Source organism: Pristiophorus japonicus, chromosome 2 (assembly GCF_044704955.1).
Source record: "Pristiophorus japonicus isolate sPriJap1 chromosome 2, sPriJap1.hap1, whole genome shotgun sequence".
In the NCBI taxonomy this organism is placed as follows: Eukaryota; Metazoa; Chordata; class Chondrichthyes; family Pristiophoridae; genus Pristiophorus; species Pristiophorus japonicus.
Genome location: NC_091978.1, coordinates 331523063 through 331546420, shown reverse-complemented (window position 1 = coordinate 331546420; position 23358 = coordinate 331523063). Strand labels below are relative to the sequence as shown.

The window sequence follows — 23358 nt, the reverse complement described above, 5'->3', positions numbered from 1 at the left end:
ACCTCTTATTCTGAGATTGTGACACCTGGTTCTGGACTCTTCAGCCAGAGGGAACATCCTCCCTACATCTACCCTGTCAAGCCCTGTAAGACTGTTGTATGTTTCAATGAGATCACCTCATTCTTCTAAACACTAGAAAATTTAGGCCTCATCTACTAAATCTCTCCTCATGGGACAATGCCTCATCCCAGGAATCAGTCTGGTGAACCTTCACTGCATTCCCTCAATGGCAAGTATATCCTTCTTTGGGTAAAGAGACCAAAACTGTATACAATACTCCAGGTGCAGTCTCACTATATGCCCTATATAATTGCAGTAAGATGCCTTCACTCTTTTATTCAAATACTCTTGTAATAAAGGTCAACATGCCATTTGCTTTCTTAATTGCTTGCTGTACCTGCATGTTAACTTTGTGATTCGTTTACAAGGACACCTAGGTCCCGCTAAAACACCAACATTTCCTAATCTCTCACCATTTAAAAAAATACTCTGCTTTTCTATTTTTCCTACCAAAGTGGACAACCTCACATTTCTCCACGTTATATTCCATTTGCCATGTCCTTGGCCACTCACTTAGCCTGTCTATATCCCCTTGAAGTCTATTTGCACCCTCCTCACAACTTACATTCCCACCTAGCTTTGTATCATCAGCAAACGTGGATATATTACATTTGGTCTCCTCATCCAAATCATTGCCAAATTTAGGCTCTCTCCCAAAAATTGGTCAAGAACAAGGCACTGTATATGCACCAACAAGTTTTTCTAATTCTATAGCAACCTAACCAGCAGTTTTTAAAGGGACCACTGGATACCACTGAAGAAAAGTTCAGTAAACATTTTAATTAATTTTTTATTTTTTTTATTTAATTTTTTTTTTAAACTGCCTCCTAGTGGAACAGGAGTACTCCTCCTGGCTCCACAGCACTAATGCGGGCCACTGCCAGTCCGCGCTCGGCCACCTTCCTTGGGCTTACTGAAGAGCAGTTGCTGGCAAGACAGTGGGTCCACAGTGGTCTTGCATCAGCCACCTTGTTGCCCCTGAAGGCACGAGGTCCCTGCAGCTTGTCAGCAGTATTACAATAAAGCCCGAGGCCCAATATTTATCAAGGCTTGGGCCGCTCTGTTCGGGCGTGTGCTGGAAGCACACCAATTATATGTGGCTGAAAATGGGGCATAATTAACTTCTAGCCCGGTGCTTTTAGCCGATTTAGAAACCCAGCTGAGCGGACTAGCGTGATAGCAAATGAACAGAAGTTATACGGATTATACCAAGTTGGTAACAGGGATCATATTATCTGAATTACTGGATGGAATTTTAAGCTTCCATAATTGTGTAAAACTGGCGGTATCAGATTAGTGCCTATTATACACCCCTCCTGAGATTCCTTTTCCAAATCAAATTAACGAAGAATCCACATAAGCAACGTTTTTATACGTCCAATATCTCTCCCTCAAGGGCACGTGCTACTTACTAAATCCAGAGAACTCAGATACAGGTTGGTTTAGGGAATCCAATTATGCATAGGTGTACTATTGGAATGTAACCAGCTAATTCCCACAGCTTATCATCATCGGCAGTCCCTCAAACAAGGATGACTTGCTTCCACAGGAGTTCACAGATGTTTCAATGAAGGACCTGATATTCCAGTTCTGATCTCCAATTGAGGGGGTGGAAGACGCCTGTGCGTGGATTTTTTTTTTTTTTTAAATACAAACGTGTGGTGACGGTTGCACATCAGCCACCACACGGGCTCGACAGAGCTAGGCCTTTATCCAGTTGCAAGGTTTAACCAGGACGACTGGAGACCAGCTCTGCTGCTGAATGTCAAAGAACTGACAACCTTCTTGCTACTTGTCCAGCTATCACCACCCTCCTCTTTACATGATTGACTTGAGATTATCTAGAGCCAAGTGGAAAGATTCCTAGCCCCCAACATCATGTCTAACCCTCCAGGCTCCATCAATGAAAGAAAGCAACAGGTCAATCATCATCAGTACAGTGGAGTATCACATTTGCTTGGTTCAGATATTGGTTCATAAAGTCTGCCATAGAGAACTGGCTTGGTTCCAATCTCCCAATTTATCTTCATTAAAACAATTGTTCTTGTATAAAAACACATGGTTCCATTATGGTGTTGCTCACAGTAAGTAGGAAAGTCAGGTGGGGAAGAAGTGGGTATGGGTGGTGAATTGGCAGGGAAGGAAAGCAGTTTAAATGTGGGGAGATGTGTTTTTAGAATATTAAGAAATAATGGCCGGGAATTTGCAGTGGGTAATGACACCGCACAAACAGCCGTCATTACCCCTCTGAAATTGACCACAACTTCAGGATTTAGCGCATGTGCATCTAAACGCAAAAATCCTGAAGTTGCAGTCAGTCATTCACCGCTCCGACACAAGCTGCGCTGTGGACCCTGTGTGCCCAGACCCCGCCATAGCCAGCAAACAATGTAATTAGTAAAATCAGTAAAACTAATGAAAACTTGGGCTTTTCTGCAGTAATATCGCTGTGAAATACTGCATTAAATGTTAAGCCTTGTTGGTTAAGGTATAACTAGGGTTTTAACAGCATATTGATTGGTAAACAAATGTTCTGGCCCTGAAAAACTAATGTCTGTGTCAAATTTCTTCACTGATAAAAACTACAATTTTTTAAAAACTTTAAAAGTTTTTATTTTTCAAAGAAGTTTGTTCATGATATTTTAGCTTCTACCTTATCCCCATGTGAGTCCCAATCTTTATTTTGCTCTAATACTTTTTAAAAGTCTGGATCAGCCATGATCTTGTTGAATGGCGGAGCAGGCTCGAGGGGCTAAATGGCCTACTCCTGTTTCTAATTCTTATGTTCTTATAAAAGCAGCTTCTCATTCCCAGTTTCCTGTAAGAATTTTGCAATATGATTGGCTGCTTAGACAGCTTGTTGACACCACAGCAGCATCGCACGAGGAATTCCCTTTACAGAGCGTGGGAATCAATTGAACGACGAAGGCAGCAACTTTCTCGCCAGAGATCAGGAGATCTCTTTAGGCAAGTTTCTTCGGGGCGTCTTTGTTTCGCTGTTGACTGCAAATTACGGGTTGTTATTTTTAATAAGTGAGCCGGCTATGGTATTGCTCATATTAAGTTGAAGCATACATTGTCTATCTCACCTACCTCTGACATTCTTGTGTTGAAGGTTCTCTTGTCTGCTAGTTGACGCTGCTGTGTCTTTCTGTTGTTTTCTCCGTGTACCTCTGTCATCCTTTGTTTATCTTTTTCTTGGTGTACTTCTGTAATTCTTGGTGTGTTAGTGTTCTTTCTCCCTTTTTGTTAAAAGTTGCCGGCCACATGTAGTTGCAGGACTCTGGCCATTAAGTAGCCGTAGGTTTTGGGTGGCGGATGGAGGGGAAGGGATCTGCGATCTGGCTAGGGGTGCAGGACAGCTTTGCCAATAAGTGGCAAGGGGTCTGAGCCAGGGAATGGGGCTTAGTTTTTAAAAAAAATATTACCAATATCAGGTCAGGAAGCAAATCCCAATTTAAAAAAAAAAGATGCTGCCAAGAGCAGTGTTGCATCAGTGAAGTCTATGAACTGAGTCAGGTAGTAAGCAAGGGGAACAATTTAAAACTAAATTGGCAGCTGGTAGCAAGCCTATTGTTGGAGAAATAGGAGAGAGGAAACTTAAAAAAAATCAAATTTAAAATGTAAAACTTACCTAAACAATGTAAGTTGAATCATGTCACACTGCTACTTAATGGCCAGAGCCCTGCAACTACATGTGGCAGGCAACTTTTAATAAATACTATAGTTATTATAAATGTTTCAAAGTCAAACATCAATGTAAAAATATTACCAGAAATAGTGATAACAAGAAAGATTTATGGCCATATGCAAGATTTTTAAGATAAGGTATGTAGACAATCGAATTAGTGAGCATTTAAAAGGGCATGTGATAATCAAGGTCAGCCAGTGCTGATTTGTTAAAAGCAAGTTGTGTTTGGGGAGTTTAATAGAAGTGATGATTGGATTAATAAAAAATGAATATAGTAGAAGTGTCTTTAAATTTTCAAAAGGCATTCAAAAGGTGTCTCACAGGATGTTTTTACAAAAATTCAGCCAAACGGTACAATAGAAAATGTAGCAGCATGGATGGAAAGTTCGTTGACCAACAGATAAATGAGTGTTGTTCAGATTGGGAAAGGATCGGAATTCATGGACCTTGGGTCTGTGCTGTGTCCACATATCTTTGGACTTGGGCACAGCAAACACGATTTTGAAATTTGCTCACGACACATAAGGAAGGGGTTTGGCAAACATCAAGGAAGACTGTAAATGACTTCAAAAAGGGCATAGACAGGTTAATAGAATTGGGGGAGGGGGGGGGGGCAACTATACTTCAACTTGGAGGTGCCAGGTAATGCATTTTGGGAGGAATTACAAGTTACAAGAATGTGTGCTTAATGGAAAGAGACCGAAGGGTGCAGTGAACAGGGAACCCAAGGCATTCAAATGTATAATTTCTTGAAAGTGAGTGTAGTTTGATAAAGCCATAAAAATGACAAATTGTATTTTGGGTATGATAAATAGGACATAAAGTAAAGATAATGAGGTAATGATAAATTTGTACAAAGCATTGGTTAGACCCACTTAGAGTAGTTTTTGTGTTAGTTATAGAAAAACATTAAGGGCTGGATTTTCAGTTCTGCTAATTTCAGGGCGGTAATGGCGGTGGGGCAGTAAAGTTTGCACCCAGGAACAGTTTGTGCAGCAAAATTTATCAGCTGGGCCCAGAGTGTGGGACGGAGCACTAAGGGTACACACCTCTCTTAGGGCGCTAAGCCGGCTGAGCAACTGAAAATCCCAAGCTAAACAGTTGGCCTTGGAGCGCTGTAAGAGTACTGGGGGGCAGGGGTGGGGTTGGGGGGGGAGAAACCTGAAAAAACCCACCAAAAACATTCCCAATAATTAACTCATGCCACCACAACATAAATTGCAAAATAAATAAAATAAAAAACAAATCACACTCACCTGAGGTCGACATTACTTACCCCACTGCAGCCGCTACAACTCGGACCTCCAGCTTTCACAAGCGGTCCCAGCAGGGCGCTCTACAGAGTGCTACGGATCGGGAGGCAGCCAAAAATTAAGCTGGTGTCGCAACAAGAGGCATTGCACACTGGCTTGTCTCTTCCGGGCAGTAATGCTCCGCGCCCTGTCGAAACTGGCACCGACAGTCCCAGTGGGGCGCTGGAAGCTGCCGCCCACTCGGAAATGCTAACCACCGCCATTGTCGCCCCTTGGGAGCACTAACTGAGGGGGGGGGGGGGCAAAAGATGGAAAATCCAGCACTAAAGACATTGAGAGTGGATTAAGCATGATAATACCGGAGATGAGAAACTATAATTATAAGGTGACATTGGAGATACTAGGACCGTTGCCATTGGAGCAGAGAAAGAAAAAGGGAGATTTAGTAGATGTTGTTAAAGGTATGAAGGGTTTTGATGGCATGAATCGGGAAGATACTATGGTTGGTGAATTAGTGATAAGGGATCAATTTAACATGGTCACTTAATTACCGAGGAGCAAGGTTAGGAGGAATTTTTTAACACAAGAGTTGTTAGAGCATGGAATGTTGTGTCACGGAGAATGGCTGAGGCGTAGACCATTACATCTTTTAAGGGAAAATGGTAATCATTTGAAGCAAAGGAAGAGAGCGAGGCAGTGTAATTTGTTTTGGATTGATTTAGAGAACAGTGGTTACAGACCCGATGGTATAAATGGCATGTGACATAAGATTCTTTCATTCTTTATATCCTGCTACAAAATTTCAATTTTAAATAAGAAAAATGATCAACTGGTGTGTATTTTGATGCTTCCCCACATGGCCCTTACATACATAAAACTGCTTGGTGTCAGTTCTGAGGGATTACACGGTTCAGGCCGTGGACAGCCGCACTTGAAATAGGATATTGGTGGCAAAGTTTGTAGGATTTTGAGAAGAATTTGCTTACATCAGGTTGGCACTGATGGGGGAACTGAACTCTGATAGTACATAATTTAATCACAATAGTTTGCAAAACTGATCCAATGATATCAACACAAAACACACACACAATTCAAATTTCAGTTCTGCAAACAGAGCTATCTTTTATTAGTCAATTTCTCTTGCATTGCACAAGGACTTGCAGCTGGTGGAGTAGAAAAAAAGTTGTAAAAAAATGACATGGCATCTCAACCAGATTTAGTTGCCACATATCTTCTCTTGATTAATCAGTGCAGTCCAATTTCATGCAGCAAGATGCATGCAGTCATGGGAACTGTAATTTGCTTTTGGCACAAAGTAATCACACGAGGAAAATTGGAAGAATTAATTCCTCTTTCCCCATGTGAAGGAATAACTCAGCCCAGTACTTCCTGGAAAGCTCGGAGTGAGGTTTTATTCTCCAGCAGCTGTGAAGCTGAAGTTTTTATTTGTTTTCTCATTTTAATGTGTTCTCACAAACGCTTCTATTATTTTATCATGTGTAGGTACCTTAAATTTAAATTTTTTTTCCCTTTCCTGAAAGCATTAATTCCTTGATGGGTACAATTCCAAGAACAGTGGTTGTCATTCAGCACCTTGTCCAACTATCCATTATTTAAGTGTCAACTTTGACACTGAATTTTGGCAAGATAGTCAACTGTTCATCACAGCCAAATTCGACGTTGTCCTTTGCCGGAGGCCATACATGCACACTTCCAACAGAAGTTGCTCGAAGACCCTTATGATCTTTGGCTGAATTTTCCCTTCCAGGGACATTGCAGCCAATTGTAGCTCCCTACCATTGTTGAACTAATAGATCTCAGCTGAGACAGAGTTCAGGGATTAAACCTGGGACTTTCTGGGTCTGCATGGCTTAGAGGCAGTAGGGTAAATTACCCATTTTTGACACTGGGGAGCTGAAATTCAGGCACTCCAGAAAGCTGGCACACCTAAGATTTCTTATCTGTTTTTACCGTCAGGAGCGTGGAGGCAGCCGTCCGATCCATTTTCAGGACTCTGAAGTTTTTTTTTAACCTTGGACCGGAAACCGATCATAAAGGGGGCAGAAGTGCGGCGGTAAGCGAGGCTGAGGGGCGGAGGTTGGGGCAGGATCGGGATTCCGCCTCGTGAGTTACCACGCTCTCGCCCCTCTGTTAAAGGGAGAGAATCGGGTATTTTTTAAACTTCAGTCACTGGGCCATCAAGGAGGGTTTCGGCCGGGCTAGCGGCCTGGCACCCAAGAGGGGGTGCCAAGCTGCCTATTGGTGGCCCAGCCGTTTCTGGGGGCACAATAGTCCGGCCAACATGGAAGTTGGCCGGCAAAAAAGTTATTATATGGCAGCCACGGCATTCGGCCCTCCTCTTTAATTTCCGTCGCAATGCCAGAGCCGAGAGAGAGGAAACAAGGTGCACCGACAGAAAAAGCTGTCGGGGGCACCGTGTGGCGGGGCATCAATTTTGTTTTGCTCGATTTGGGTTGGTAAAAAAATGGAGGTGAGGGATAGCGTCGGTGCACGCTTTTATGAAGCACTTGCGGTGGTTGGCAGCAGCGGGACGGAAGTGGGGAAAGGCCGAAAAAGCCCCAACCTGAATTTAGGTCGGTGCGGCAGTTGACCACAAAGCGGCTGCTATGGGATTCTGACGCATGGCTGCTGCAAACAGGCAGTAACGGGTCTTTCCAAAACCTTGAATTTCGGCCCCAGAGACTGCACCATGCTCATACATCTGAAAACAGATGTTATCTTATTTAAAGCGGGTTAGCCTCATTCAATATTCAGGGCAAGCACCCACTATATATTGGGCCCTGCAGTGGGAACTTGCCAAAGGGATAGGGCATACATCAATATCCCTTAAAGATTATGAGGATGTGTGTTCGGGACAGATATTGATGGCAGTGTTTTCATAGAATGTATGGGGCGGATAACTGTTGGCAGGCTTTCTGAAGACGATATGGGGCAAAAACTAGCAAGGGGCAAAACAATGGCAGAAAATAGAAGGTTTCCCTGTTTTGTATTCAAAGGCAGTTCATTTCCCTTCGCAAATAAAAATGACTTGGGAACAGATTTAGAAAATGGCACACCTTTTGAACTTTGTCACTGTATAGTTCACAACCATGTACTAGGTAGATGCCCAAGTGTACATGTCACTAAGTACTGCCTGTCAATTTGCTTCACATTTACTGCTGTCACATGCCAACCTTACATGTCTTTTATTCCTTATCAGGCATAACCATACTCCATACTTCAAGTTGCCAATTATAAAAAAAAATCCTTTGCACACTGACGACTTAAAAGGATTTCACATTGAAAATGATTTTAACACAACCTAGTTTATGATACCTGGTTAATTGCTGATACAGGATGGGCACTTGTCCCTCAACATATGTGCTCCTTCAATTTGTGTCTCAAAAAGCTTAATCGGTTTACATGACGGTAAGTCACCTAATTCAAGAGAACAGGTCTGAACTGGAGGAAGGCCTAGAAATTACAACAGTCGATTTTTCTGGAGCAGCACATCCTGGACATTCCTGCCTCGAGGAAGGAGCGGGGGGAGGTCACCTCGAAGCTCTCATTAAATCTTGTCCGCTGCTACCTTCTCATCACATACACGGGCATATACACAACCATACCAACATCACACAATACCTCGCAATGCAAGCTTTGTTTAAAGGTGTTTCTTGAAAGCAGCATGCTAACATGGCTCCCAAAAAAACCTCCCCCAATTCACTTACAACTGCACTTTCACATTCCCAGCTGTCCAGACTTTGGCCCTCCATTCACTACAACTTTTCTGCAGCTATTGATCTTCTCAATCACAACCTCATCTCCACCTTTGATGCCCTAGTCCTCATTAAAACAATTACTCTCTCATACCCTGGCCATTACCCCTAGTAAGAAAATAGTGCTGGAGAAACTAATGGGACTGAAGACAGATAAATCCCCAGGGCCTGATGATCTACATCCTAGAGTACTAAAAGAAGTAGCCATGGAAATAGTAGATGCATTGGTTATCTTCCAAAATTCTATAGATTATGGAACAGTTCCTGCAGATTGGAGGGTGGCAAATGGAACAGAGAGAAAACAGGGAACTACAGACCGGTTAGCCGGACATCAGTAGTAGGGAAAATGCAGGCGTCTATTATAAAGGATGTGATAACGGCACACTTGGATAATATCAATCGGATTAAACAAAAAGTCAATATGGATTTATGAAAGGAAAATCATGTTTGACAAACCTACTGGAGTTTTTTTGGAGGATGTAACTGATAGAATAGATGAGAGAACCAGTGGATGTAGTGTATTTGGATTTTCAGAAGGTCTTTGATAATGTCCCACATAAGAGATTAGTGTGCAAAATTAAAGCACATAGGATTGGGGTAGTGTATTGGCATGGATTGAAAATTGGTTAAATGACAGGAAACAGAGAGTAGGAATAAATGGGTCTTGCGGGGTGGCGGGCAGTGACTAGTGGGGTACCCAGTCACTTGGGCCCCAGCTATTCACAATATCTCTATCTATAAATAAATGATTTGTATGAGGGAACCAAATGTAATATTTCCAAGTTTGTTAACGACACAAAACTAGGTGGAATTGAGTTGTGAGGAGGAAGCAAAGACACTGCAAGGTGATTTAGATAGGTTGAGTGAGTGGGCAAACACATGGCAGATGCAGTATAACGTGGATAAATGTGAAGTTATCCACTTTGGTAGAAAAAATATAAGGACAAAGTATTATTTAAATGGTGATGGCTTGGGAAGTGTCCTTGTACACCAGTCATTGAAAGCAAATATGCAGGTGCAGCAAGCAGTTCGAAAGGCAACTGGAATGTTGACCTTCATTGCAAAAGGATTTGAAGTAAAGGAGCAAGGATGTCTTACTACAGTTATACAGGGCCTTGGCGAAATCGCACCTGGAGTATTGTGTGTAGTTTTGGTCTCCTTACCCAAGAAAGGATATATTTGCCATAGAGGGAGTACAGCGAAGGTTCACCTGACTGATTCCTGGGATGGCAGGACTGTCGTATGAGGAGAGATTGGGTCGGCTAGGCCTGTATTCACTAGAGTTTAGATGAATGAGAGGGGATATCACTGAAATATAAAATTCTGACTGGGTGGGATAGACTGGATGTGGGGAGGATGTTTCCCCTGGCTGAGAAGTCTAGAACAAGGGGTCACAGTCTCAGGATATGGGGTAGGAAATTTAGGACCGAGATGAGGAGAAATTTTTTCACTCAGAGGGTGGTGAACCTATGGAATTCTCTACCACAGAAGGCTGTGGAGGCCAAGTCACTGAATATATTTAAGAGGGAGATAGATAAGATTTCTAGAAACAAAAGGCATCAAGGGGTATGGGGGAAAAAGCAGGAATATAGTGTTGAGATAGAGGATCAGCAACGATCATATTTGAATGGCAGTGCAGACAGAAAAGGGCCGAATACCCTACAACTACTCCCATTTTCGATGTTTCTATGGCCCCAAGTATCCACATGATTTGCTCCTGATTTTTAGGAGCAACTGATGGAGAACGGAGTATCTTAGAAATCGCAATTCTCCACATTTAAGTTTTCTGCAGTTCTAGTCATATAGAACAGTTTCACTTTTGAACAAAATTTTTTTTCAAAAGGGGTCGTGTCCGGCCACTGACGCCTGATTTGAAAGTTTCCACAGTGAAAACGTACTCCAAACTAACTTAGAATGGAGCAAGAGAAGATTTTTGTAGGCCTGAAAAAACCTTGTCTACACATTAAAAAATCAGGCGCAGGTTACAAATTAGGTGTCCGGAACGAGGTGGGGGGGGTCGGGGGGAGGGGGAAGGAAAGTCATTAAATTCTACAATAAATCCTTATTTATACTTATACAAATATTATACAAATAATTCCAACCTGAATAAAAATTTATAAGCAAAGAAAAGATTAAATAAACCATGTTCCGACCTGTGTGAAAGTGCTTCAGGCAGGCCTTTCAGGCAGGGAGAAGGCTGCAGGAAGCCTCACAAGTTGAGGCAGCCGTTCCCGACGGCGGAGGGGGTGGGGGGGGAGGCAGTGAGGGCCCGACCGACGGCAGCAGGGGGGAGGCAGGGAGAAGGCTGCAGGAAGCCTCAGAAGTTGAGGCAGCCATTCCCGACGGCTGGGGGGGTGGGGGGAAAAGAGGCCCCCCTGCCGTCGGTCGGGCCCGTCGGGAAACGGTTGCCTCAATTTTTGAGGCTTCCTGCAGCCTTCTCACAGCTGCAAGAAGCCTCAGTGCTGATCATGGAAGGGCAATGTGCTTTTATTAAAAAATGTTAAAAATTGAACAGCTACAAAGAACTACAAAAATGGCTGAGTGCCAATGTTTCCTTCACACTGCGCGTGCGCGAACGCTCCAACGCGCAGAGTTGCCGGCACGAAAAAAACTCATTTAAATGGTACCCGCCCCATCCTACTTACAAAATCGGCACGAGTAGTAGGCTCCGCCCCCTGGGCGCCGCGCCAAGCTGATATTGAGCTGCAAAGCGCTCGAGAATAGCGCGTTTTTTTTCAGGCGCCATTTTCGGCGCGAAAAACGGGCGCCCAGCTCGGAGGGGCGCCTGTTTTGCCACGTGTGGAACCTTGGGGCCTATGTATGGCCCTCATCTTCACTGCCTTACGTCCAAGGAACACAGACTTGAATGGATAACTGGCATAGCCATTCACCGCCAGATCTGGCTGGATCACATGATGCACTATCGGGTCCTGCTCTCCTCTGCCAAACCTGCTCTCTATTCCAAGATCATACCTGGTTTCTTTTCTCTACTAAAAGCAGTCTTAAACTCCTCTCCCATCTCCTCCACCCTTATCTCCAACCAGTGCAAGGAGCTCATGGACTTATTTATCACTAAGATTGAGACCATCCATTCAGTTGCCTCTGTTGGTTCCATCCCTTTATCTTGCCCACTGAGCCAAATTTCGTGTAAGGTTCCCTCCTGCCCTAACCCTGAGCTCGTATGTGTCTGTAGCTCCTTTCCCATCTCCTCGTATTCCCTCTCCCAGCTCATCTTGTCCGTGAGGCACACCTCCTGCTCCCACGACCCGACCACCCAACATCCCTTCTTCGTCCCATGTTATCTGATACTGTTAACGGTACTCTCTTCTTGGGTATTGTCCCCCTCTCCTTCAAATATGCCTTCATCACCCCCTCCTCAAATAAAAAAACCTTGGCCCCTCCCTCCTTGCAGACTGCCACCCCATCTCCAAGCACCCTTTCCTCTCCAAAGTCCAACATGCTGTTGCCCCCCAAATCCATGCCCATCTTTCCCAGAACTCCATGCTTGAAGCCTTAATATCAGGTTTATGCCCCTGTCACAGTACCGAAACAGGTCTTACCAAAGTCACAAATGACATCCTATGTGACTGTGACAGTGGTAAACTATCCTCATCCTTCTCAACTGGTCTGCAACCTTTGACACGGTTGACCACACCATCCTCCTCCAATGCCTCTCCACTGTCGGCCAGCTGGGTGGACTGCATTCGACTAGTTCCAGTCTTATCCATCTATCGTAGCCAGAGAATCATCTGCAATGTCTTCTCTTCCCACTTCTGCAGGTTTACCTCTGGTCTCCCCGAAGGACCGATCCTTGGCCCACTCCGATTATTGATCTACATGCTGCCTCTCAGCGACATCATCCAAAAACACAGCGCTGACGACACCTAGCTCGACCGTTCCACTGTCTCTAAATGGTGTGACTGCTTGCTTGGCATCCAGTACTGGATAAGCAGAAATTTTCTCAATCTAAATATTGGGAAGACTGAAGCCATTTGTCTTCGGTCCCCGCCACAAACTCCTTTCCCTAGCCACCGACTCCATCCCTCTCCCTGGCAGCTATCTGAGGCTAAACAAGACTGTTCGCAAACTTGCTGTCATATTTGACCCAAAGATGAGCTTCCGACCACATATCCACGGCATCACTATGACTGCCTTTTTCCACCTTCGTAACATTGCTCAACTCTGCACCTGCCTCAGCTCATTTTCTGCCGAAGCCCTCATCCGTGCCTTTGTTATCTCGAGACTTGACTATTCCAACGTATGCCTGACTGGCCCCCCATCTCCCATCCTGCATAAACTTGTCATCCAAAATATGTTGCCCGTGTCCGAACTCACACCAAGTCCCATTCATCCATCACTCCTGCGCTTGCTGATCTATGTTGACTCCAGGTTAAGCAATGCCTCGATTTTAAAATTAAGATCCTGGTTTTCAAATTTCTGCATGGCCTCGCCCTCCCCATCTCTGTAACCTCCTCCAACCCTCCAACCCTCAGATATCTGCACTCCTCCAATTCTTGCCTCTTACGCATCCCTGATTTTAATCGCTCCACCACTGGCAGCTGCGCCTTCAGTTGCCAAGACCCTAAAGCTCTCAAATTCCCTCCCTAAACCTTTGCTTTCACCCCCCCCCCCCCCCCTTTAAGACGCTTGTTAAAACCTTCTTTAACCAAGCTTTTGGTCATCTGCCCTAACATCTCCTTATGCGACTTGGTGTCAAATTTTGTTTGATAAAGCTCCTGCGAAGTGCCTTTCGACGTTTTACTTATAAGTAGTTGTTGTTGTAACATTTGTTCCTTTTTGATCATTGCAGGCTTGGTAGAGTGGTCTACTAGCACTGTCAATGTTGCAGATTAAGGCAGCATCACAAAGTTCCTCTCACTAATATTTGCAAGCCCCACTACAGCTACACACATCTCAAATAGTGCAGTTAGCAAGTTTGAAAACACAGCACTGGATGTCACAGTGCCTAGAAGACAAGAATTAGGAACTGCTGCCTAGATAGCCACATGGCTGCCATCAGTGATTCCCTCGACTTTTGGAAATACAGCAATGTGGTGAAATTGGGCATGGTCCTATTGCTATTATGAGATGATAGCAATGATCATGCTGATTATCTGATGAAAGTTTGTATTGTAAAAGCCCCTTTTAATCTTCCCATTTTATAGACTTCCTGTCTGCTGAACTCTTAAATGCTTCAACTACAGTCAGCCTTCCAGTAATTTTGAAGACAATATTTGCCTATTCACTTTCTAACTAAATAGCCAGTATACGTTTTGATAACAAAAGTACAAAAGACAAAATAATTGAAAAAAAACAAAACCAGCACTAGAATACCCACTGGAAATATTAAAATTAAAATACCCCCAAAAAAGCACCTTAAGAGCTCAGTTACAACAAGGAACTGCCCTCTTACTACACTTCTAATGGGTGAACACAAGGCACAGCAGAATGCTGTCTTAAACAGGTGGGAGTTCATGCGAGGGCTTAGTAACTTGTTTTAAAACACATACAAATGAAGCTCTTGCACACTGAACCAGAAAGCTCTTCAAACCAGCTGAAGTTGCCAATTAGAAGATCACACGCTGTGCTAATCGAGGAAGGATCCAGCAAAGAGAATTGGCTACGCAATTTCTACATGCAATTTCTATACTTAGCGAACTGGTCTCACTGGCTGGAAAATATACTGCAGTGGCTCTACAGCTAGCCATTAAGGAAGCTCTTAATCAGACATATAAATGGACATATTTTATGGGCCTGAATTTGCAGTCCACGGGTGCGCACGCACCCGTAGAGGTCCCGCAAGTTCCAGGTTTAGGCCCGGAACGTGCGATCTGTCAAGAATCCTCGACAGATCGCATGCACCTGAAAGGTAAAGGGCCTCCGTGGGCAGAGAGTTGGGCTATTTGCCCAACTTCTGCCCAGCAAATGACCTTGAAATTCTTACAACTGATAAAAGTGAGATACATTTTTTCAATAATTTAAACATTGAAAATCCTACTAAATAAGGTAAAGTTATTTTTGGACTCTTTAAAATATGTAAATTTATTTTTCAAAAAATTACATTTGTTTTAAAATTATTTAAATTCCATATTGATTAATTTTAAATGTGATATATATATATATATATAAAAATATTTATTTATATTATATATTTTAATGCTTGTGTGTTCATATGGAACTCAACCACAAGTATGAATGGGGATCCTCCTACTTTGATTGGTTGGGCTGGCCCACATGATCCCAGGATGCGTACAAAGTGCTCAAGTCCCTGGGATTCGTGGCCCTCTACACGGGCCTTCACAAAACCACAAGTCTCCGAACCTCCAGGCAAATTCATTAACATTTTTCAGGTCGGAGGCATCTGCCTGCGGGAAGCCTTTGACCACAATTTCTGGGCCATCATATAGAAGATACTTGATAGAAAGTGGTTGAATATAAAATTTATCCCATTAGTAAGAGAAACTGGAAGCTTGAGCATTGCAAAATAGTTCATTAAATTTGGAAGGCAAAATAAGTTGATATAGACATCATATAAAAATAAGCCCAATGCCAAAAATTTATTTGAACAGCATTTTTTCTGAAAATATTTAAATAACTTGGTTGCAAAAAAAACATGAATATTCAGCTTGTCTGCTCACGTACTGACCTGCTCGCTTCACCCTCGTGTTTCTGCCAACCACAGCACTCAAACTTAAAATGACGACTGGAACTCAGTAGTGCAAGCATATGAATTGCATAGCACTGGTTTGAAGCTCCAATGTGAAAACTTTCAAAACTGTCAGAATTAATGGGCCCAAGTTTCGAGCCGCGCCTAGAACGGCGCAGTCCCGACCTGGACGCTCGTTTTTCGCACCACAAAGTGCGCCTAAAAAAAATCTCCAGATTCTCCACCTCCCTGCAGGTCCTCTGGCCCTCGGCGCAGTGCAGCAGGAGCTGTAGGGGGCGGAGCCAGGTCTCTGCGCTGAAAACAGTGCCGGGACCTCTGCACATGCGCGCTGCAATGAGCGCGCATGTGCAGTAGCTCCAGGCGCCCAAAATTGTGTGGGAGGGGCCAAAGCACGCAGCCCCTAGCCCTGGCCGAATGGCCTCACTGGGCTGCGTGAATAAGGCTCCTCCCACGGCCAGCTCCTGCTTCCTCCCGACCCGACTCGACTCCCACTTCCCACCTCCGGACCGGACCCGACACCGACCTGACTCCTGCTTCCCCACCCACCCCCCTCCGCCCCCGGACCGGACCCGACACCGACCTGACTCCCACTTCCCCCCCGCCTCCGACTGGACCCAACACCCCAGACTGGACCCGACCCGACTCCTGCTCTCCCCCCCCCGACTGGACCCGACCCGACTCCCGCTCCCACCCCACCCCCCCGCCTGCGGACTGGGCCCGACACCGACCCGACTCCCGCCCCGCCCTCAGACCGGACCCGACACCGACCCGACTCCCGCGCCCCCGCCCCGCCCCCCCCCCCTCGGACTGGATCCGACCTGACCTCCATCCCCCCCGACCTGAACTCCCTCTCCCTCCCTCCCCCCAACCCGAACCGAACAGACCTCTCTCCCACCACCCCAACGCCACCTACCTGTAAATCTGGTGCTGTGGACGGGCCCTGCCCAAAGTCTCGGGCCCGGCCCGTTCAGCCTCCCTCCCCCTTCTCCTTCCCCCCCACCAATCTCCTCTCCCCCGCCCTCCCCAATCTCCTCTCCCCCCACCTCCTCTCCCTCCTCCCCCCACCAATCTCCTCTCTCCCTCCCCAATCTCCTCTCTCCTCTCCTCCCTCCTCCCCACCCCCCTCCCCCTCCCCTCGCTGTCAGAAACACAGACACTGACAGACAGAGAATGAGAAACACAGACAGACAGACAGACAGACAGAGAGATAGAGACACTGACAGAGACACACTGTGTGGGGGGGACATCCCAGCACGCTGTTGGAGGGCTCCCGATGCTGCAGTCAGTAAGTAGAAAATGTTTTATTTATTGATTTTAAAAAAAAAATTATTTCTTATTAATTCTTTTTGATTGATTTATTGGTTGATTTATTGATGTATTTATCATTTATTATTGATGATGGCTCTATTTGTAAAACTGAGGTGTTTAATGTTTGTAAACTTCCCTTTTAAACCCCCCCCCCACCATTCCCTACGCCTGATTTGTAACCTGCGCCTGATTTTCTAAAGTGTAGACAAGGTTTTTTCGAGCGTACAAAAATCTTCACTTACTCCATTCTAAGTTAGTTTGGTGTAAGTTTTCACTGACGAAACTTTGAAAACAGGCGTAAGTGGCCGGACACGCCCCCTTTTGAAAAAAAAATTCTGTTCCAAAGTGAAACTGTTCTAACTGACTAGAACTGGAGCAAACTAAATGACGAGAATTCCGATTTCTAAGATACTCCGTTCTACACCAGTTGCTCCTAAAAATCAGGAGCAAATCATGTGGAAACTTGGGGCCAATGGCACTAGAAATAACTTTGTGTTGATCTTTCGTCTCTAAATATGTCATCTTGCCAGAGGCAACTATGGGACAGATTAAATCTAAACTCTGGGCTGAGTTGCCATTAGGTTATCTGCAGGAATGTGTTAGTAGTTGATTTCAGGAAAAAGGATAGATAATTCTGTTTACATGGTCATACCACATGTGAGGATCAGGCCCCATTTTATTTACACTATGGTACTTTTGTTTGGATCTTCATCCAATTATTTTGATGCTGATAATTTACCCCTTAATTATACAGTATCATTGGTATTTTGATGCCCGTAGTTTCCTACATTAAAATGTGTGGCCAGTGTGGTCACTACCTCCTTGGTTTTTTTTGGTCCTTTTCTCAGTCAAAGTTTGTTTTTTTAAGATTATCTTGACATTCTGGTTTTAAAAACAAGGACATTCAGAGTGAAGACATTTACATTTATGGTGTTGGCTGCATTTCTAATCTTGTAATTTTTCATAGTCTATACTATGATGGAAAACAATCTTTTTTGCATGCAACAGTTAATACCTTGAAGTTGATGACACTAATAAAACAGAACTATGTAATTAACAATCACTTTTTCACATGGCTTAAATCAGTGTAATGAATAACGTCACATGGGCCAGTCACATTAAAAAAATTATTGGTGACTTTTTGTCCTCATCAAGGTGAGGAAATTAAATTCAGGCACACATTAAGCCTGAAGCACTCCATGTTCAGGAATAGAAGAAGAGCCAACAGTAGCTCTCTCTACTCTGCTCCAACAATGTCCCTCAACCCAAACTTCAGAAAGGCATCCCCAAATCTACCATTAGACCACTTGTACTTTCCACACTAGCTATCCTTTGTGAAATTGCCAAAGGTGGGTGGTGGAGAGAGCAAACAAAAGGCGAGAGTCATTAGACCAAAGAATGTGAGGAGGGAATACAAGAGTGGAGGAGGTTGCAGAGATAGGGTGGGACAAGGCATGGAGGAAGGGGCAAGGCACGGAGGAATTGGAATAGAAATACAACCAACGATGCACTTGTTGACTGACCACTGCTTGTGCAGTGAATGCAGATTTGCTGCAAACATCGAAATGTAGCTGAATGAGTTCCTAACTGTGGCTAATATCACAGTATAGAAAAAGTCAGTTGGGTACTGGGCGAGGTGTCGTGCAGTCACTTTGGTCTCCTGGAACTTGTTTGATCACTTTTGGGGATCAGTAGAATTTCCCAGACTGTATTTTTCCTGCTAATTGGCCGAGGGTTTTTTCCATCTTGTTTTTTTGCATGGATGGCTGACACGAGGGTTTAGGGGGGGGGGCGGTGGAGGAGGGAGGAAGGGGCCTGGCAAAGGGGGTTATGGTGTACCCAAGTTGTACTTGACCGTATGGGATGACTTTATAGAACAGCTGGTCTTCTCCCATCCTTTATTTCCATATGTTGGTACATGTGAACATGGTCTACCTTTGCTTTCACATATTAACACAGCTGTATCTAATCTTTCTAATTTCAGTTTGAGTTTTTTTTCAGCCGATATCGGGTATAAACAGAATATTTAACAGCGAGCCATGGGACACAATTTCTATCCAACTCAAGGTAATGAGCACACCTCACATCATTCAAAAAAAGCTAACCTGTCAGCCCATTCTTGGGATAGAAATTGTGTCCAACTAGTCTTCTTTGAATGTCCCAGTACTGTTGAATTATTTTAATGTATCATTATTTTTAATATGCCTAAAGGGGATTTTGTTTTTAGATGGCACGTGTTGAAGTTTCACAAAATATGATTATAATCTCTGTGCCAGTGATATAGCCATGGCTTATATTTATTTCCCTTTTCTATTTTGACTAACTCTTCAGCCCTCCTTTTGGATATCCCAGTCTTCATGCCCCGAATCATTAAGGTGGGCATCATGATCTGCTAGCTGTCAACACCAGAAACTTGACAGCAGGTCACACTGTCCACTATAATGAGCGGCTGCTACAAACCACCTTTTTTTTCTCCTCTCCTTAGTAGCTTTTTCTCAAGCTAAGAGCATATATCTGCCACATAGGGAACCTGTGTCTTACCATTCCACGCCACAGCATGTAAGATGATCAAAGTAACACCCCATCACACTGCTCAGAGACTCCTCTCTTTTGCCCCTTCAACCTTTTTTTTGTTACTTTTCTCAAGCTAGCCAAACAGCTGTAAACAAGGGTTTTCTGTCTAGTGCTTTTTACTTCAACAGTTAGAAAAGAGACAATAAAAGGGCCAGTGTTTACAAGTATGAGATTTTTGGCTGCCCCTTGATTTAAAAAACCTAAATTGCTTAAACAGAGACAATGCTTACTGTTTGCTACTATAAGCACCAGAAATAGTTCAAATATTGTAATTTAAAAAAAAATTAGAAAAACTATGGCAGCAAGTCAAAAAACTAGTGCCAGGAATTGAATCTTGAATCGTGGAAGCTTTTACAGTTAATCACTAGGGCCATTAACAAAACCCAACAGTAGGAATAAGTTTCCTCGAAAACCTATAACTCTTTTTAATCACTAAAGTACAAAAGAAGAATAAAATAAAAAAGACAGCGATACCACAGTGGAAGGGGTACATAATTAATTAAAACATTTCAATTGGAATCTTATTATTTTAAATATGTTTGAAGGTATCCAACTTCCACATAGTGGAGTTTTTAAATAATTATTTAATTGAAAGAATTCTTTAATAGATCTGGATGTGTGAAAACTTGGAAATATGTCAGTATAAGATCAGAAACAACTGGCAGGAGTATTCACTCCACTCACCTGTGCATAATTCAAGGATGAATATTGCCTCAGAGGAATATGATGGGGAAAGGAGTTGAGGGTTTGCCAGTTAGGCAGTTATGGAGTTATTAACCATTTCCTCTCAGTCAACAGCAAGACTGATCTAAACAAAAACAACTTGCATTTATATAGTGCCTTTAACGGAGTAAAATGTCCCAAGGTGCTGCATGGGAGCAATTATCAAACAAAATTTGCCACTGAGCCACATAAGGAGATTTTGGGACAAGGTGACCAAAAGCTTGATCAAAAAGGTAGGTTAAGAGAGAGTCTTAAAAGGAGGAAAGAAAGGCATATAGGCTTATTGTGGGAATTCTAGAGCTTTGGGCCTGAACAGCTAAAGGCACAGCCACCAATGATGGGACAAAGGAAATTGGGAATGCACAAGAATCCAGAGTTGCAGGAATGAGCATTCTTCTGAGTGAAGAAGTTTCTCCTCATCTCAGTTCTAAATGGCTTACCCCTTATTTTTAGACTGTGACTCCTGGTTCTGGACTTCCCCAACATCGGGAACATTCTTCCTGCATCTAACCTGTCTAATCCCGTCAGAATGTTATGTTTCTATAAGATCCCCTCTCATTCTTCTAAATTCCAGTGAATATAAGCCTAGTCGATCCAGTCTTTCATGTGTCAGTCCTGCCATTCCAGGAATCAGTCTGGTGAACCTTCGCTGCACTCCCTCAATAGCAAGAATGTCCTTCCTCAGATTAGGAGATCAAAACTGTACATAATATTCAAGGTGTGGCCTCACCAAGGCCCTGTACAACTGCAGTCAGACCTCCCTGCTCCAAACTCAAATCCTCTTGCTACGAAGGCCAACATGCCATTTGCCTTCTTCACGGCCTGCTGACCCTGCATGCCAACTTTCAATGACTGATGAGCCATGACACCCAGGTCTCGTTGCACCTCCCCTTTTCCTTACTCTGTCACCATTCAGATAATATTCTGCCTTCCTGTTTTGCCACCAGTGGATAACCTCACATTTATCTACATTATACTGCATCTGCCATGCATTTGCCCACTCACCTAACCTGTCCAAGTCATCCTGCAGCCTCTTAGCAGCCTCCTCACAGTTTACACTACCACCCGGCTTAGTGTCATCTGCAAACTTGGAGATATTACGTTCAATTCCTTCTTCCAAATCATTAATGCATATTGTAAATAGCTGGGGGCCCAGCACTGAACCTTGCAGCACCCCACTAGTCACTGCCTGCCATTCTGAAAAGGACTTGTTTATTCCTACTCTTTGCTTCCTGTCTGACAACCAAGAGTAGTTGCTCCCACTCAAAAAAAACACATTCACTGGCCTGTACAAACCAAAGTGGGAACACTTCAGCTACTCAGCCTGTCAATGGTCTGCAATGCTACCAATGGGGTACCAGCGAAACCACCTCAGATGCGCACAGTCCCAAGTGGCAGTAGCATTGTTTCATTCACATTCCCAGTTTGCCAGCAATGGCAGACTGCCCATTGATTGCAAACTGTCAATGTAAATAGAGAGAGTGCACCTCCTCTATCTTTGATTAACATGATACAATTGCTCTGTGCCTTTTATCTCTGGATGCTGAGAGTTATTTACATGGCGAATACAGAGTTATATCTGGCTTTAATGTGTTTCAGGAACAGTTTCTTTTACAATTTAGAATAATTTGTAAATGCAAAGATCATTAGAACAAAGGAAACTGACATTTTAACAAAATATTGTAAACAGTAAAAACGATTAAGTATATTTTCCTCTGTATATAAGATAACTAAACTAACATGGTTTATAACATAGGGAAATCATAGTGAAAATTGAACAATTTCATTTAAAGCCTAAATACTCAGACAGGAGAAAAAGTTAAGCAATTCCAAAATCTTAATTTTTGAAAAAGCACCCCCAATGACTCAGTTGGAAAATGGACACAGACCAGGAAGGTCACAAGTTGGATCTATTCTGAATGAGCTGATCTCAGCAATGACGATAGTAGGAGTATTGTAATTGGTCTCAGTGCCCCTGGGTTAAAGATGGGAACAATTAACCATTATTCCTCCATCTTATCCCTATTTTATTATTTATCATCATCACTTAGCTATTTGTGGAAGCTTGCTGTGCGCATTTCCTACAGTGCAACAGTGACTACACTTCAAAAGCATTTCATTGTCTGTAAAGCGCTTTGGGACGTCCTTAGGTCATGAAAGGCACTAAATAAATGAAAGTCTTTATTTTCTCTCTTAGTTAGTGACACCTGCTGGATAAGGAAAGGATAGCCTGTGATGCCTGCCACAGTCAAGAAGCCTGCTGTCACACAACAGTCTGGGATCCCACATAAAGAATGATAACTTGAGTCCCATTCTGGAAGAGTGTCATCGTCCTCAGAACACAACCCCAGCACAAGTCAACGCATTCAGGAGCGAAGGGGAGAAAACTGAAGGGTGATTATAAAAAGAAAAAACAAAATTTGTTTCATGCATGTGATTGCTGTTGCTGCATTTCAATCACCTACACTTTTTAAGATCACTTACTTGAAGAGCTCGAATATAATTCATGTTCGTATGTTTGAATTGTAGTTTAATTTTTTTTAAAAAAGGATACAATTTGTAGAGTTTTATGCACCAGTTTATACAGCCTCAGAATTTCTGTAAACACTTCAGTTCCTACAAAGGAACATCAACCGTTTGATCTATAACTACACTTCCTCCACTGGTTCCTGCAGAAAGTGCAACATTTCCTATCACAGGAATCCAGAAAATCAGAAATGGAGATCTCTGGTCTCTGAGCAAAATGAGTCACCTTCAAAGCCAATTAGCCTGCTGCATTTCAATCACCTGCTAAATCAGTGAAATCAAAACTGATACCTTGCAGTGAAGTGCTGGAACCAAACAGAACAGCGAGTGGTTTGAAACAGTCTCAACTTGAGCAAAGGTTTAGCTCGCAGCAGTTGGATCTGCAGTCTACAGGGAGCTGAGTGATCAGAAGCAACATCTTCAGCACCTGTCGTTTTCCCCGTGACTTAACGGAGCACACAGCAGTTGTCATTTTATGCTTTGGGAAAAAAATTTTCACGCTTTTAACAAAAATCTTCTTAAGAATTTCTTCAGTTGTACAGCTAAAATCAGCCTAGTTTGTTTTCCATTAGGGGTAATCTGTTAGAAACGAAATAACCTTTCCCTGAATGCCATTCAAAGCTTACATGCATCATTCTACTTTTTGCTCTGTATTTGCATTCTATGAGGAAGCATAAAAGAGTGCCTTTTAATGTTATTCTTAAGAGTCTAGTGAAAGCAGCACTTAAACAAGAGGCCTGCAACCTCTGCACACCACTGAGCTTTATTTCATTTTCAATC

General features: G+C 43.4%; 1 protein-coding gene across 5 annotated transcripts in view; it reads right to left on the bottom strand.

Annotated features, from left to right (window-relative positions):
- The window catches only part of inpp4b (inositol polyphosphate-4-phosphatase type II B), a 697459-nt gene that overhangs the window by 543493 nt on the left and 130608 nt on the right, over positions 1 to 23358 (bottom strand). The window lies entirely within an intron of this gene.